General features: G+C 35.1%; 1 protein-coding gene across 1 annotated transcript in view; it reads left to right on the top strand.

The window, feature by feature from the left end:
- Positions 1-18,786, top strand: part of slco4a1 (solute carrier organic anion transporter family, member 4A1) — a 36,583-nt gene that overhangs the window by 885 nt on the left and 16,912 nt on the right. The window lies entirely within an intron of this gene.

The following is an 18,786-nucleotide window of genomic DNA, read 5'->3' on the forward strand; positions in this document are numbered from 1 at the left end:
TGACGCATAGAACCGTTAAATCGTTTTTTGAAACGAACTGTTCGAAAGAATCGATTCGCCGAGATGAGCCGGAATTCCCATCACTATCCACTAAAATAATTCTGCTTTCTTGTGTTCTCGAACAACGATGTAACGTGAAAACCTTCGTGTTATGGGTTATATTTGTTCGTGTGTGGTATTAAAACGACATAACGCACTAGCGCAGTAGCCTACTGTGTAACAGGGGCATAGCCAGAATTTTATTTTTTGGGGGGCCCATCTTAAAATGAGGCATCTTAAAACTGTAATTTATTCCTGTAACCAAAGCTGTATATTCAGCATCATTACTCCAGTCTTCAATGTCACATGATCCTTCAGAAATCACTCTAATATGATGATTTGATGATCAAGAAACATTTATGATTATTATCAATGTTGAAAACAGTTTTTTTTTTTTTTTTTTCATGATGCTATGATGAATAGAAAGTTCAAAAGAACACCATTTATCTGAAATGGAAAGCTTTTGTAACATTAAACACTACCGTTCAAAAGTTTGGGGTCAGTAAGAATTTTAATTTTATTTTTGGGGGAAAGAAATAAAATAAATCAGTACTTTTATTCATCAAGGATGAGTTAAACTGATCAAAAATTACAGTAAAGACATTTATAATTTTAGAAAAGATTCTATTTTAAATAAATGCTGTTCTTTTGAACTTTCTATTCATCAAAGAATTTTGAAAAAAAGAATTGTACACAACTGTTTTCAACATTGATAATAATAATAATGAATGTTTGTTGAGCATCAAATCATCATATTAGAATGATTTCTGAAGGATCATGTGACACTGAAGACTGGAGTAATGATGCTGAAATCTCAGCTTTGATCACAGGAATAAATTACACTTTAAAATATATTAAAATAGAAAACAGTCATTTTAAATTGTCAAAATATTTCACAATAATACTTTACTTTAAAATATTTTTTTTATCAAATAAATGCAGCCTTGGTGAGCATAAGAGACTTCTTTTAAAAACATAAAAAATCTTACCGATCTAAAACTTTTGACCGGTAGTGTATATATATATCAGTTTACCAGGACCAAGCCATTTTACAGCTGATCACTGTCCAAAAAGTTCAGGAGATATTTTTTAGCGATGGTGATTTAAAGGACAAATCCAGTGAAAAATGAACCTGGGCTTAATTAACACATGGTTACCGAGTCGATCGTTCCCTGCGATGCGTTTTCATGAAAATCGAATGTATAGAGTTTTATCTTTAAAAACAGATTAGCTCATAACAGTAGTATATGGGGCACAGAGTAAGTAAAAATAAATCGCTAGTTAATACCACTAACAAGGCTCAAAATAGCCTCACACTAACACGGTAACATAATGAGGGTCCTTACATACAAACCGAAGCATTGAGAACTTTGTAAGTGTACAGACAGTTTAGTAAGAAGATACTTTATAAAGACAGTACATTACGCGTTTACATGCAGGATCCATCTTGGAAAACAGTCTCGACTAATCGAGCCACGAACGCCGTCGATAGGATAGCTGGTCGATAGGAATTACGTTTGTGAAATCTAACGTAGCACGGCGTTCGTGGCTCGATTAGTCGAGACTGTTTTGACATGACTGCATGTCAACGCGTAATGTACTGTCTTTATAAAGTATCTTCTTATTAAACTGTCTGTACACTTACAAAGTTCTTAATGCTTCGGTTTGTATGTAAGGACCCTCATTATGTTACCGTGTTAGTGTGAGGCTATTTTGAGCCTTGTTAGTGGTATTAACTAGCGATTTATTTTTACTTACTCTGTGCCCCATATACTAGCGTTATGAGCTAAAATGTTTTTAGAGATAAAACTCTTTACATTCGATTTTCATGAAAACGCATCGCAGGGAACGATCGACTCGGTAACCATGTGTTAATTAACCCCAGGTTCATTTTTCACTGGATTTGTCCTTTAATGTCGGCTATTTTTAGTCCAGTGCCTGTAATAAGATTAGTATTGACCGAGTTCAGAGGCTGTCATATGTGGATCAACTTACTTTGTTGTGTATTTTCAACAGTTAAAATATGAAAAATAACTTTTATATTGCATTTTGGGAGAAAAAGTGTCATGAATTTATTGCATTTTGGGGGGAAACTAATCATTTTTATAATAAATATTTGAAAATCGAAATCTGGATTTGAAATTTTTATGTTATTATAACCTAAATATGCTATGTGAAAGTTTGAAACAAAAAATAGTGGTTTTCATCTTTCCACTCTCTTGGTAAAGAAAACACATTAGCCTATTAGGCTACTCAAATTAATCATAATGGATTTATCGCGTTTTGAAACCAAACTCTTCATATACAACTGCACGGGTTGTGAAAGCGGTTCCTATTTCATCACTATTCCTGTGATGAAATATGCGCGTTTCTGTCTCCTAGCCGCTTCACTCGCTGTCGTCTTGTAGTAAGCTGAAGCAAGCTCAGATGTAGATGGCTTATTTTCTCCTTCTCGCTCATCTTTTCGTGTGTAATATTGTAGGCCTACTTTGCACAATGCTGCCATTGTCACCGGCACCGCATGAACTCTCACGCGAAGATGACAGTGTAGGTTACGCACAACACGTCAAATCAAGTTTGAAAACAGCCGCATTTTACCGCGCAGTATTTTGATTGGTCAATCTATCAATTAGACTAACATATCAACAATTTCTTATTTTTATTATTTTATTTTAAGCAATCAAAAATCTGAGGGGGCCGGACATGTAAATGAGGGGGCCTAGGCTATGCTACGCATAAATATATAGGCTGTGTAACATGAATGACTGGTAATTGGGATTAAGTATTCAAATCCACTTATTTTCCAGTCCTGGAAATCACATGGAAAATGAAAAAAACTACCGGTAGTTTGGTACCAAGTCCATGCTGCTTTTTCTTTTTTTTTCTTTTTTTTTTTTTTTTTTACAATAACCAATTTTTCTGCAGAAGTAGTCATTTTTTAAAGGCTACATGATAATATTTTAATGTATTATATACTTATAACTATTATTAGCATTAACAATTCATTGACTTTATTTAATATTTTTATTTTCATATTATAATTAAATAAACTAGCCTATTTAAATGGCTCATATTAATTGATTTTATAGTTAATGGCTAATAGTAATGGCCATAAACTGTATGTCTTTTAAATATTTAATGGAGAGAGGAATATATATGGCAATCCTTGTCTTTTATTCCCAATGTAGTGAAATTGAAAATGTCCTGGAAAAGTCTTAGAAAATGATTCCTCAAGTTCTTTTAAACATGAATGAGTTTCTTTTTTCTGTTGAACACAAAATAAGATTCTCATTCACAGTTCCAAGCTGGTGGAATGATCTCCCCACCCTCATCCGGAATGCAGAATCCCTGACAACATTCAAAAGACAACTGAAAACTCATCTCTTCTGTGATCACTTAACCTCATAAAAAACAAAACAAAAATTCCTTCCTTTTCCTTTAATCCTCCCTTGTCTGGCTAATGCTACTCTGAGCAATGCCTGAACTTTGTATTTTGAGCACTTCTTGAGTTGTTTTTGCCTCTACACGATGACTCGCTTAATTTAGTCCTCATTTGTAAGTCGCTTTGGACAAAGGCGTCTGCTAAATGACTAAATGTAAATGTAAGATATTTTGAAGAATATATTGGTAACCAAACAGTTTATGTTATGACTTCCATAGTATTTTTTTCAATACTATGGAAGTCAATGGGGACCAGCAACTGAACAAAGAAACTGAGTAAATGATGACAGAATTTTCATTTTGGGGTAAACTATCTCTTACGGTACGTTCACACGGGTCGTCAGCGTCAACGCTTGACGGAAGGCGTGGCTGAAGTTTGGCACTGACGCCATGGTCATAGCAGCGTCAGCCAATGAAATTAGACAGGAACTCAACAACAAGCTTCATTGTCATTCAATGGTCATAAAGGACCGGGTGATTGCCCACCGCAATAATTAGTTTCTCCTCCATTTTAAAATTTATCCTCAGTTTGCTGCTCTTGAACAGGATGAACGTGATTGGCTGCCGCCTGGCTACTGTATTTGCATAGAGCGATCTGATTGGCTGACGCTTCCGTCGGCGGAGCTTCACTGGCGTTGCTCGCGGCAGAAGTTGAAAAATTCTCAACTTCTGCCGCGAGCAACGCCAGTGAAGCGCCGCCAACGGATCCACAATTCTTTTCGGCAACGCTTGACGTCACCCATTCAAAGTCAATGGGAAGCGTTGACGCTGACGCCCCGTGTGAACGTACCGTTATTGTCAACATAGTATTTAATAAATTTTGGGAAACCAAAATAATTCTAAGAATTAGGGCTGGGTAGTGCGAACAATTTGGCGATTCAATTAGATTCTTATTTAAATAGTTTCGATTTCGGATTCGATTTGATTTGATTCAGTATCGATTAGTTTTCAATATTTTATTTAAAATGTTAATTTTGTAGACATGGAATCCATATTTCAATATAAATGCTGGTAACTGAAACCCTCCTATAGCTATATTACTGAAATACACATTTGCATTAACAGAGCCCACACAATTATGTTTAATTCATTTTTACTTTTACTTTGAGTAACAAACATTGTAACAGATTTAAATAATAATAAATATGCATATACAATGCACACAATGTAGACACAAACTGTACAGTGCACATTACTGTGAAAAAAAAATATATATATTTTTTCAAAATTCAAAACGGCTTATAAAGCCCTTGTCTGGACATTGCGTATACATACTAACTGTATACATAACTAACAGTTCTTTAACAAGAATTCATAAATATGCACATACAGTGCACACAAGGTAATTATCACAAACTGCACAATGCTCATTACTGTAAAAAAACACCTGAAATTCATTAACACCTTGAAACGTTTAATAAAAAAATAAATAAAAAAATAATTTTAAAACACGCTCATTGAGCCCTTGTCTGGATAATGCTAACCCTAACCCAAACTTACTAACTGTTCATAAATATAACGGTCCTACAGCTAATTTTTTTTATTGCCAAATTTTTCAGCAAGAAGATTAGCTGGTCAACATGGTCTGACCTAAGGCAGCTCCTTTGCGCTGTGATTACATCACCAGCAGTTGAAAAAACTCTCTCCGCAGGAACACTTGTTCCAGGCACACAGAGATATCGCTTTGCTTGTTGTGCTAACAGAGGAAACTCTTCTGCATCTTCCACCAGATTAGTGGATTTTCAGAGAGAAGGACTGGTTTCACTTTCCTGTACCTTCCCACTTCCTCCTTTACAATTTCAGTGACAGTTTTCTTTGATGCTGGGGCCGCTGCTTTGTAGATGGTCCATCAGTGCAGATGTTTTTGGCTTCTTTGGTGATGTGGGGGCTTCTGCATCTCTCACATCATCAGGAGGACCCAAGGACCCGGTGTGACCCAGGCACAGTGACTTCACCGCAAGCACCATCAGTTCCTAGTTGCTTAAAGATCAAATAATTTAAAATTACATTTAAAATATAATGATAATAAATTATCACAAAGAAAATACCACCTGGATGTTCCGATCAAAATAAACCGAAAACATTATTTCCATTACATTATGTCACGATCCTCTTCAGACAAGAAGGGAAGGGCCTTAAATTATTAGTTCACTTTTAAAAAAACTTTTGCTGATAATTTACTCACCCCCATGTCATCCAAGATGTCCATGTCTTTCTTTCTTCAGTCGAAAAGAAATTAAGGTTTTTGATGAAAACATTCCAGGATTTTTCTCCATATAATGGACTTCAATGGGCCCCAAACGATTCAAGGTCCAAATGACAGTTTCAGTGCAGCTTCAAAAGGCTTTAAACGATACCAGACGATGAATAAGGGTCTTATCTAGCGAAACGATCGGTCATTTAAAAAATAAATAAAAAAGTTTAAGTTTTATAAGCACAAATGCTTGCCTTGCTCTGTTCTGTGATGCGCGTTCGTGATGTCACGTAATACGCAATTACGTTGAAAAGGTCACGCACGCTTGACGAAGGCGGCAGTACCGAGTCAGTGTTTACAAATGTGCGGAAGGAGGACCATAAACACATATTCAAATGTCTTTGTGTCAGTTTATCGTTTAAAATGCCCATTTCGTGTGCGTATCCTGGGTGTTTTAATATTAAAAAGCCTAAAAGACTCAGTAGTTCCGCCTAGGTCAAGCGTGACCTTTTTAAGGTAATTGCGTATTACATGACGTCACGAACGCGCATCACAGAACAGAGCAAGGCGAGCATTTGTGCTTATAAAACTTAAACTTTTTTATTTATTTTTGAAATGACCGATCGTTTCGCTAGATAAGACCCTTATTCATCGTCTGGTATCGTTTAAAGCCTTTTGAAGCTGCACTGAAACTGTCATTTGGACCTTGAACCGTTTGGGGCCCATTGAAGTCCATTATATGGAGAAAAATCCTGGAATGTTTTCATCAAAAACCTTAATTTCTTTTCGACTGAAGAAAGAAAGACATGGACATCTTGGATGACATGGGGGTGAGTAAATTATCAGCAAAAGTTTTTTTAAAAGTGAACTAATCCTTTAAAACGAGGATCTAGTGCTGATGCTGTATACAATGTTTCCTTCAGGCCAGCATATCTTCAATAAATCTTCAGCATATAAATTCAAAATGACTTAAATCAGTTTTGACCATTGCAGTAATTGTTTAAAAAAAAAATACTGAACTTAGTTTTGAAGTTTCAGAAATGTGACTTGTTTAATTGTACAAAGTATTTAAAATATTTGGAAATATTTATAGTACTCCTTTCTACATTCAAATTTTGATGCTGATAAATAGTTCATAGTCAGTTATATGATTACCCTTTATCACAGTCACTCCTTGTGACTAAGCCTTGAACACACTCTTCTCCTCCAGAGATCTTCCAACAGTGATGATTAAGTGAAATATGAATTGCCTGACATATTGCGAATGTGATGCAACTAAGAGATTAAATGAATTTGAAATCCCTATTGACTCTTTGTGCCCCTCCTCCTCGCACTATACTACCTCCTCTATTAATCTGTAAGCCAGTTTAGACTGTATGACCACTGGTAATCAGATTTTTACCTTTCAGCCTTTTAATCATTATGAAAAGACATTATACATGGAGCCATAACACGTTTCCAGGGTTCACAGAAGTGGAAGTCGTCATAGATGCATGGTACATTTCTATAGTGGTGATGAATGGAAACTTTAGATTAACACATTAGATGGAACACATATAGTATTCATTCACTATTAACTAGGGGTTTTCCCTCAATGCACCCCTAATTACTGCTTATTAGATGAGGGAACACATATTCACTATTAACTAGGGGTTTTCCCTCAATAAATTACTGCTTATTGATAGTAAGTAAATTAGTTGTTGTAGTGGTTATGTTTAATAGGTCAGGTTAAGGGATGTAGAATATGGTAATGCTGAATAAGGCATTAATATGTGTATTATAAGCACGGCTGCATGATTAATCGAAATTAAACCGAAATCATGAATTGGCTCAGTGCGATCCGATTATTTTTTTTTTTTTTCATTTTTAATTCAATAAATATATGCACTTAGTGAACAGCGGCTCTGTGATCAGTTGTAAATGCTGCTCCATCTCTGAAAGCACTGTGGTGTATGGTGTAAAAGAAAAAAATATTGCTTATGATTATTGTTCAGGGCTCGAAATGTACTTTTTTGCTTGGTATATATATCAGGGCTCGACATTAAGCCTTGTCATGTGCAAGTAAATCGGTCATTCAGTTGTCCGCATAAAATAACATGCTTTTACTCCAAGCTCATTTCAAATGTTTGAAATAACTTCCTTTTCGTGAACTGATGTGGCTTCTTGTCATAGAATTAGGTAGACAATATATTCTTTTATAGTATTTATTTACAGTGATGAAGGCTATGTTGATTAGCAATGCGTTTGCATTATAAATACATTTTATTATTATGAAAAGACCCAAGAAGGCTTTGCCTTAGTCCACATTAGGGTTTTCCTGGAATGTCATAAATTAGTTTACTTCTGTGAGGCAAAAAAATAATAATTACTTCTCTTAGGCATATGTGAAATTTCTGCGTGAGGGCGCCCTCCGGCTTCCAGTATGAATGAAACAGATGTGTGTTTAGTGCTTGGTAATGCTCACTCCACCCTATTTTGGGTAAAAAATAGGAAAAATAATCATTTTCTCCAAAGAAATGTATATGATAAATTATATGATAATGGATGAAAATGTTTTTCTCCAGTGTACAGAAGTGTACAGGAAGTGTTTTTTCCAACAGTGGAAAAAACATTTGAATGTTTCCAACATTTCATATTAAAAACATGGACATGAATTTTGCATACCTCCAGACCTTTCTAATGATTTATAGTCGTAGGCTGCCTGCATATTAACAGGTAACCCTGCAGTTTTTCGTAAAATAACTTTTCTGTAAAATAAAAATTATTATTATTATTATTATTATATTGTTATATTTTTAAATACTCAATTTTTTTAATAATGAAAGTGTTATTACAGTAGTAATATTTCTTATTTTGTTTAATATTTTTATTTAGCAATAATAATGATCATAATAATTATTAGTAGTCATATTAGTTTATAAGCTCAAATTATTATTATAAAAAATATAAGCAAATTGTGCATCCCTACAAACAAGCACATCAAACCAGGCGTTGTATTTCTTTTACTTGAGAATACTTTTATCCTCGGCCATTGTATTTAATACACCCACACAGTAGCGTTAACTAGATTTTGGACAGTTAGTTAGCATAGTGTTATAAATTAACATTAAAGTTTTTTTAAATGAAACTATGAAAAAATGTTAGATTTACAATATTAATAACTGAAAAGTCTGTGAAAAAATACTTTGTTTTGCAATTTCTTTTTTTCAGATGTTTCATTGATATCACAGTGGTATTAAATATGATATAAGCTTATACCTTGCTGCACTTCCTATGAGGATATGATAATTTGCAGTTGTTATATTGAAATCAATATCTCCCTATCAATAACAATAATTTTTGTAATTCAGAGATGATGTCAGGAAGTGTGGTCTTGTATCTATAGAAAAGGTCTGTTGCTGCTTGTGAGGGACTGGTAATGATGACTGTGCGTTTATAAGATCTGAATGATGGAAATAAGTTGTGAGACACTTCAGCTTCTACTAAATTAGAAACCCACATCCTTCTCCTTTTGATGAAACTTCTTCTCCTTTTGTAATTCTCTGTACTGACATGTCATCTGATACTAATTTCTCAACTTTAGCTCACTGTCATTGGCTATAATATAGAGTAATATAAAATAATTCTAGAATATAGAATATAGAATATTCAGACTTTTTTTAGTCAGTAATAACAACAAACCAAACTTTCCAGTTAAATCAGAACCAGCAGATCTATCAGTTTCTGTATAAGCAACTGATATAGTCTTCTGTTGCCACAATGGAATCTGTTATTGAATGAAAATTATTCTGAAACATAACACATCATGAAACTATGTCTTAGCCAACAAATATTGTAATTTATAAATTGTATAAATCAGGAATATTAATAAAAACTAATATCATTAAAAAAAAAATTGTTACATGAAATCAAATAAACGTTAACGGAAATAAAATAAAATAAAATAAAATATAAAAAACATTATTTTATTTTATTTCAGTTGCCAAGGCAGCATTAGATAACATTGCTCATTGTCATTTAGTCTAACATGATGTCCTAAAATAACTAAAACTTTTTCAAAAATCAATAAAAATGATATACTGTAGACAAATAAATAAATAAAAACAACAAAATTACTAAAACTTTTAGTAAAATTCAAATGAAAAATAAAAACAAAAAATAATTAAACTATAACAGTATCTCAATGATACTAAATTTACACTAAATAAATTTAGTGTTTGAACTGGTTGTTTGAAACCTACTTACAAAACACTGATAGAGAAAACCGATACTACTGTGTGTGTGTGTGTGTGTGTGTGTGTGTGTATATATATATATATATATATATATATATATATATATAATTTCTAATAGGAAAACAAAAAACAAGTAAATATTTCTGTACTGAAAATTAAATAAATAAAAAAATTAATTTTCCAGAGTAGACTTTTACAGTATGTTACAGTCCGGGTCAAAGGCTGGAATTGAATGTGGTCACATGGCAATCTAAGCAAATGATGTTACTGTATTGTTAGGACAGTCTGTTAACCCACATTGCCCAGTGCCAGAGGCGAAACCTGGAGTGCTGAGAAGCTGATTGGCTGCTACTGTAGGTCATTCATTCCACTTGGTTACACCTACAGGTTTACAGCTAAATGATGAGAAAAGCCCCTGGAGATATGGGACATTTAGTCTGCTGCACACATGATACCAAGAGAACTACATATACAACACACATGTAGTAAATTAAAATCATCTATCTATCCATCCAACCGAACAGGTTCAGGTCAGGTGATATGTACTGTATAGTGTAAAGGACTTGGCATAGTTTTGTAGCTAATAATTTAAAATGGTTTCCTGGTTTGCATGCATGCTTTTATATTTGCAATTGTGGTCCATGTATGAAATCGATGGTACCCGTATCTATGCAGGATGTATTGAGATTAGCAGTCACTGCTGGGTCAGAGACTTCCCTTGTCTGGCCCCATCACATCACTTCATCCCACAAGGCCATGCAGCAAAGCCCTGGTGAGACAGGGCTCAGCGAAAGCTAGAAAGATCATGGAAAAAGGTAGAGAAAAAAAAGGGGGGCATATTGACTTGGTGGCTGATTTCTAAAACCACATTTTGGTTAAGGTGTTGGGCTGGCTAACTCACAAAACTTTCACTTGTTTTTCTAGCATCTGATTCTGTAGGCTGTTTAACTGACATGTCCTTACTGATATTGAGTTTTGTACTGAGCCTCAGTATGGGCTGGTTTGTATAGCTCTGCAGTCAGTGATAGTGCAGGATAACAGCAACTCTGATAGGCTGACTTGCTTTGCCATAATTTCAGAGAGATGAACCTGTTGTATGGAGCTTTATTTGCTGGAGAAAACATGCTTGCAATTTCAGTTATCAGGTTTGTGATTGTCATATTCTTAAAGGGTAACTCTCGCCAAAATGCAACCTAGGGTCTTTTTGTTAATCTACCCGAGGCAAACTTTCGTTCAAAAGCATAATTAGAATGGAAACGCCACTTTTAAGTTTGACCGTATTTTCATTTTCAGTCAAATTGCCTTTTGAATGGGAGTGCTTGGGGCACTTCTATGATAGCATCAAAAATCGCTGGCTATTACCAGGGGCGTTAACTAGATTTTGGTCAGTTAGCATAGTGTTATAAATGAACATTAAAGTTTTTGTAAATGAAACTATAAAAAAAATGCTAGATTTACAATATTAAAGGTGCTCTAAGTGATGTCACACGTTTTTTCACATCCAGCAAACATCTCCTCACTATCCGCTAGCTGCCTGTCCCCTGAACACACTGTAAAAAAACGCGGCCTCTGTAGACAGCCCAGGCTCCACAAACGGCAAGAAAAACAAACTGGCCCAGCCTGGACCACGAAACAAAACAAACAGTGTTCCAGCCAATAACCGACAAGAATGAATTGGGATGGGATGAGGAGGAGGGAGGGTCGAGCTAGCCTCCGTTTTCTTTGACAATACTTCGAACGTCAACAAGAAGTGACGTCACCCGACATTGCTTAGAGCACCTTTAATAACTGAAAAGTCTGTGAAAAAAGACTTTATTTTGCAACTTCTTTTTTTCAAATGTTTCATTGATATCACAGTGGTATTAAATATGATTTAAGCTTATACCTTACCTTGCTGCACTTCCTATTATGATATGATAATTTGCAGTTGTTATATTGAAAAATCTATATAAAATCAATATCTCCCTATCAATAACAATAATTTTTGTAATTCAGAGATGATGTCAGGAAGTGTGGTCTTGTATCTATAGAAAAGGTCTGTTGCTGCTTGTGAGGGACTGGTAATGATGACTGTGCGTTTATAAGATCTGAATGATGGAAATAAGTTGTGGTGATATGCTGTGAGACACTTCAGCTTCTACTAAATTGGAAACCCACTTCCTTCTCCTTTTGTAATTCTCTGTCTGTACTGATAAGGGATGTGTATTTTTAAGGTTTTAACGGTATTACTATTCTTACCGATACTGCTTATTGATCCGGTACTTTAACAGTATTCTTATCGGTTCTTTTTGTTATATTAAAAAAAGGAAAACATTTTAGAACATTATTAATATTGCTTTATATTTTGAAATGTCAAATAAATATCTATAGCAAAAGAAAAAGCAATGCTTTAACAAAACAAATAAAACATCTATGTTAGGCAGAAGGGTGCAGGCTTTTTTGTGTTTTATATACAGAAGACATAGGACACGAAAAACAAAAACAAAGTACAAACACATGGTCAAACAAAAAAAGTTTACACTAAAACAAATATACAAATTATATACACAGTGCTTTAATTTCAGTAATGTCTACTGACATTACTTTTCAGGTAAGTAATATGGCCTAAAAAGAAATCTAATAAAGTAATCAAATGTAAAATAACACTGCATAGTTAATCATAGATAGATTAAAGCTTATAAAAGCCAAATGTATTCATTCAAGAGCTGCGACTGATTTTCTCTTTGCCTTTTGTTGTTTGATTCAGATTAATGGAGCGATCGTCAGCAGGTTTATAAGACTGTTGCCTCTTTAAGACCAAATGCAAATCTAATAATTATAACACATCATATTTTCTCCTAACTATTTACACACATTTAAGACATAGAATGTATTTAAGTGAATAAACTTTAAGTGAATCTCCAAAACGGTAATTTGACATATTTTTGTGTATATCTGATCGTTTAGAAGCACACACGAAGCCCAAAGTATAATTTGCTTGCCTCGTTGTGGTCTATTTTGGAGCGCACGCCGCCTTTGGAACAGCATCTATTGCGTCGACTTTTTATTACCAAACGCATCCCATAATTTAGCAACAGTATAGACTGCATTTTGACGTTACGTTTGGGTTTTAGGGAGAAATGTCAGTGTACCGCTGTGAAGGGAAGGAAGTTGCGCAAGACAGAATGCGGCTATAGTTTTTAATGGTTTTACCTCAAATATCTTCTTTTTTATAATCATTGGAAGCCAATATCGAAATCTAATATAAAATCAGACTAATATCACAGATCTAAAGTGTAACCAGGCTACGTTTGAATGTTTAGTTCTGTCCTCCATCGTCACTCATTAAGCAGGGGCTGTCGTGCTGTGTGCGCTGTGGCTCCGCGTGAGAGAAATCTCTCTCTCTCCTGGACTGCGATTTGCAAAAATGCATCACAGACAAATGGTTCAATATTATTATATATAGAAGTGGCTGGCGATATTAAATGTGAAAGATAATGTCTTTATAGCCATAATGGGAGCATGTCTATGTTCCCACAGCCCTATGTTCCCACAGCCTCATGTTCCCACAGCCCTAACCCTAACCCTAACATACTGTACCTAAACCTACCCCTCACAGGAGGGAGACTTGTCTGGGATGTTATTGGGCTATCCCTGTACCAGTACAAGCACTAAAACCTACCCTTCGTGGGGGAATTAGGCTTGATTGTTTGACATACCTATACCCCTCACAGGAGGGAGACTTGTCTGGGATGTAATTGGGCTATCCCTGTACCAGCACAAGCACTAAAACTTACCCTTCATAGGGGACTAGGGCTTAATTAGTTAACATACCTAAACCTACCCCTCACAGGAGGGAGACTTGTCTGGGATGTAATTGGGCTATCCCTGTACCAGCACAAGCACTAAAACTTACCCTTCATAGGGGACTAGGGCTTAATTAGTTAACATACCTAAACCTACCCCTCACAGGAGGGAGACTTGTCTGGGATGTAATTGGGCTATCCCTGTACCAGCACAAGCACTAAAACCTACCCTTCATAGGGGACATAGTTAAATGAGAGAACATAGGACTGTGGGAACATAGGGCTGTGGGAACATATGGTTGTGGGAACATAGGGCTGTGGGAACATAGGGCCTAATTTTCAAAATTTTCAGTAAAAAAAAATCTTAGAAATGTGGGTTTTGCAAGTTTTGGAATATTTATCCTCTCCCCAAATGTGTCACTAATAAAACACAATAATAAATAATTTAATGAGAAGGCTTATATTGGCCTATTAAGATTTTGTTTACATCTACCTTGTAAATATATTTTGCTATTTTATTAAAGGCACAGTATGGCATTTTTCGCCACTAGGGGTCGCTAACCTATTTACAATAACAAAGGCGTAGCTTGATAATGCAACATTTGCTAAGAATTATGGATCTTGTTGTCAACGTCAAGCCGACCGATCTAATAATGTTTATGGATGACTGAATACATCGATGTTTTTATCATGACTATGATATGAAGCAGAGCGGGATTGCTAAGAGACAGCTATCAGCTCCAAACGCGACGCGAGTCCCGCGGATATAAAAGGAATATGGACATTTCATTCTACCGAACTACACGCAGAATTACTACTTACAGGTCAGTTTATTAGACAAATTAAACTTGTGAGGTAAAGTAGCGCTGTTTCACTTGGTCTAACATTACACTAGCACACTAAACTGCATTTGAATGTGTTGAAATGTATGTGTTAGTCTGTCTGTATGAGACTAGCAGTAGCGTTAAGCTAGATCAACATTAGAATAACATACAGATCATATTCTGACATTTTATCATTGTTGAACTATAAAACATTGATTAGTTTTATGTAAATGTGCTCACCTGTTTAATAAAGAACATGTAGGAGCGGTCGAAGTCTCGGACGTGGAGCTCTCGTTTATATACTGTCTATGGGAGCTCTCGGCATCTCGAAAACACAGCGCTGATATTGATTCTCGTTTTAGTTCTCCTTTTTTTATCCAAAGTCTGCTTGCCATGGTCCATAATGTTTGAACGAAACAACAACAGCGTGCAAATAGACATTGCGATCTACAAAGTTGTCCGCGTCAGTCGCTTTGGTTACTATCAGACGGCTCTGGTTCATAGCTCTGGTTGCCATGGCAGCACGAGCGGAAAACAGGGACAACGCGGATATGACGGCATTGGCGGCGACAAAACGGAAATAAAGAAACGGGCCGTTTCTCGAATTAAATTACAAATTTCTCCTGGTTTGAAAGTTGTTGGAAACAGTCGGGATAATGTAAGTACACAACTAAAAAAAATATATAACATAGATATAGTGATTTTTGCTATTTTTAAAGCAAAAAAGTTACATATTGTGCCTTTAAATGGTTTTCACATGTAAATCAACAACAATTACAGTTTCAACAATATTTGAAGTGTAATCTTTCTTTGTAAAAAGCATACATTTTATCACACGTATTTCAAAGTTAATAACGGGTTTTGGTACCCATCCCTAGTACTGACATGTCATCTGATACTAATTTCTCAACTGTAGCTCACTGCCATTGGCTATAATATAGAGTAATATAAAATAATTCTAGAATATTCTAATATAGAATATTCAGGCTTGTTTTAGTCAGTAGTAACAACAAACCAAACGTTCCAGTTAAATCAGAACCAGCAGATCTATCAGTTTCTGTATAAGCAACTGATATAGTCTTCTGTTGCCACAATGGAATCTGTTATTGAATGAAATTTTAAACTGTAAAATTATTCTGAAACATAACACATCATGAAACTATGTAAATATGACAGTATTGGCCAACAAATATTGTAATTTATAAATTGTATAAATCAGGAATATTAATAAAAACTAATATCATTAAAAAACATTTTTGTTACATGAAATCAAATAAACGATAACTGAAATAAAATAAAATTAAAAAACATAATTTTCTTTTATTTCAGTTGCCAAGGCAGCATTAGATAGCATTGCTCATTGTCATTTAGTCTAACATGATGTCCTAAAATAACTAAAACTTTTTCAAAAATCAATCAAAATTATATACTGTAGAAAAATAAATAAAAATTACTAAAACTTTTTGTAAAATTCAAATGAAAAATAAAAACAAAAAAATAATTAAACTATAACAGTATCTCAATGATACTAAATTAACACTAAATAAATTTAGTGTTTGAACTGGTTGTTTGAAACCTACTTACAAAACACTGATAGAGAAAACTGATACTACTGTATATATATATAATTATACTATATTACTATATAATAATTTCTACTAGGAAAAAAAAAGTATTTTAAATATTTCTGTATTAAACATTTTTATAAACAAAAAAATTAATTTGTCTGTTAACCCACATTGCCCAGTGCCAGAGGCGAAACCTGGAGTGCTGAGAAGCTGATTGGCTGCTACTGTAGGTCATTCATTCCACTTGGTTACACCTACAGGTTTACAACTAAATGATGAGAAAAGCCCCTGGAGATATGGGACATTTAGTCTGCTGCACACATGATACCAAGAGAACTACATATACAACACACATGTAGTAAATGAAAATCATCTATCTATCCATCCAACCGAACAGGTTCAGGTCAGGTGATATGTACTGTATAGTGTAAAGGACTTGGCATAGTTTTGTAGCTAATAATTTAAAATGGTTTCCTGGTTTGCATGCATGCTTTTATATTTGCAATTGTGGTGCATGTATGAAATCGATGGTACCCGTATCTATGCAGGATGTAGTGAGATTAGCAGTCACTGCTGGGTCAGAGACTTCCCTTGTCTGGCCCCATCACATCACTTCATCCCATAAGGCCATGCAGCAAAGCCCTGGTGAGACAGGGCTCATCGAAAGCTAGAAAGATCATGGAAAAAGGTAGAGAAAAAAAAGGGGGGCATATTGACTGAATTCTGAATTCTGATTTCTAAAACCACATTTTGGTTAAGGTGTTGGGCTGGCTAACTCACAAAACTTTCACTTGTTTTTCTAGCATCTGATTCTGTAGGCTGTTTAACTGACATGTCCTTACTGATATTGAGTTTTGTACTGAGCCTCAGTATGGGCTGGTTTGTATAGCTCTGCAGTCAGTGATAGTGCAGGATAACAGCAACTCTGATAGGCTGACTTGCTTTGCCATAATTTCAGAGAGATGAACCTGTTGTATGGAGCTTTATTTGCTGGAGAAAACATGCTTGCAATTTCAGTTATCAGGTTTGTGATTGTCACATTCTTGATTCACTGTTTTCAATAAAGTTTTATCAGAATGATTATCATAAGTTTAAATCACAATTTTCTTGCACTATACTGTACTGTCTGCTATAGGGTTCATGGTTTTGCTGCTGTTAATCTAAAGCAACCTTGATGAATCTGATGATTTGTACATACATGCACATAAAGCGCTGCAATAAAGCACATGACTTCGCTTCTCCGCAGATTATATTGGAGAATATAATAAACCGTCTTTATTAAATCTAACAGGTAACACTCAGGAGATCACTGGGGGAAATAAACACAACCAAGTATAACATAGATGCAAACACAAATGATGTCGGACCAAGAACAGAATGAACTGAAGGTATATATATACAAGGGCGTAATCAAGGGAAAACAGAACAGGTGTGGTACTCTAAATTAACAACCATTGAGACTAACTAGGAACACAGGCAAATGACAACAGGGAAAACCAAACCAAAACACAATGAAACTAAGCATAACCCGTACACCCAGCAGCTGAATCAGCTATTACACAACTTATAAAAATAGACGTTTGTATGAATGCTTATTCACCAGATACCGCTTCCTTCCTAGAAATCCTTAGTGAAAGTGGCGTTCTCTTGATCTTGCTTTGTTTCCTTGTTTTTTTTTTCTCTGTAATTCATATCTCACCGTATGACCATCCAGCACGGTTCAAAGAAAAGGGAAGGAACCTGCATTCCACAACAAACACATGTTCCCACCCTGAAACTCTCACTGATCTTATCCTTCCCTCCGTTTGATCACACGTTTAAAATTAGAAATGAAAGAGTTCATAGAACACAATAACAAATAATTACACTTTTTTATTAATCTCATTGTAACAAAGCATGAACACAGACCTCTTTTGAAGACCACTGAAAAAAATTCACTCACACAGCCTCAGCTGCACCACCAATACTCTTAATGTTAAAGTCACACCACAACTTTTCAACCATGTGTTCATTATTCATAGATGAATGCAAATGAGTCAGAGTCAGATTTGAAAACCAGGGATTGCAATGACATGGTCATTCGTTTTGTTTATGTTAAACTTTAATATTTCTAAACTAACTGAGAGCTTAACCAAGAAACTGCGATGACACCCGTCTGCCCGATTCTGATGTTTGGCTTCACTGCATGATTTAGGCTACGTCTACATTAATCTGGATACATTTAAAAACTGTGTTTTCATCTTAAAACGCTCCGTGTCCACACTTGCGTCTTAAAGCATATTCCAGAAGTTGCTCATCCACATTGAAACGTCTGAAAATGCTTGAATCACCTTACTGCACATACTGATGTTGATAGTATGATCATAGTATTCGCAAGATGATACAGAGAGAGATGACATAATAAAGTTCACAACAATGCCGGTGGAACCATAGATATCTATGGGTACAATATTTGTCACATGACTAAACGTGTCAAATACCTCCATTTTCATAGTCCACACTACAACACGAAAATGGCGTTTATCAAATGTATCCACTTGGGAGAGCATTTTCAAAAAGATCAGTCTTCGTTGACCAAAACGCCATCTCAATGTGGACAGAAGGCCAAAACGAAGAGAAAAACATGCGTTTTCAAATGAAAACGTATTAGTGTGGACAAGGCCTTATATGAAGAGCTTGTACAGTTAACAAACTCTGTTT

The sequence above is a fragment of the Abramis brama genome (genome assembly GCF_963993115.1).
Source record: "Abramis brama genome assembly, chromosome: 22".
Taxonomy (NCBI): domain Eukaryota; kingdom Metazoa; phylum Chordata; class Actinopteri; order Cypriniformes; family Leuciscidae; genus Abramis; species Abramis brama.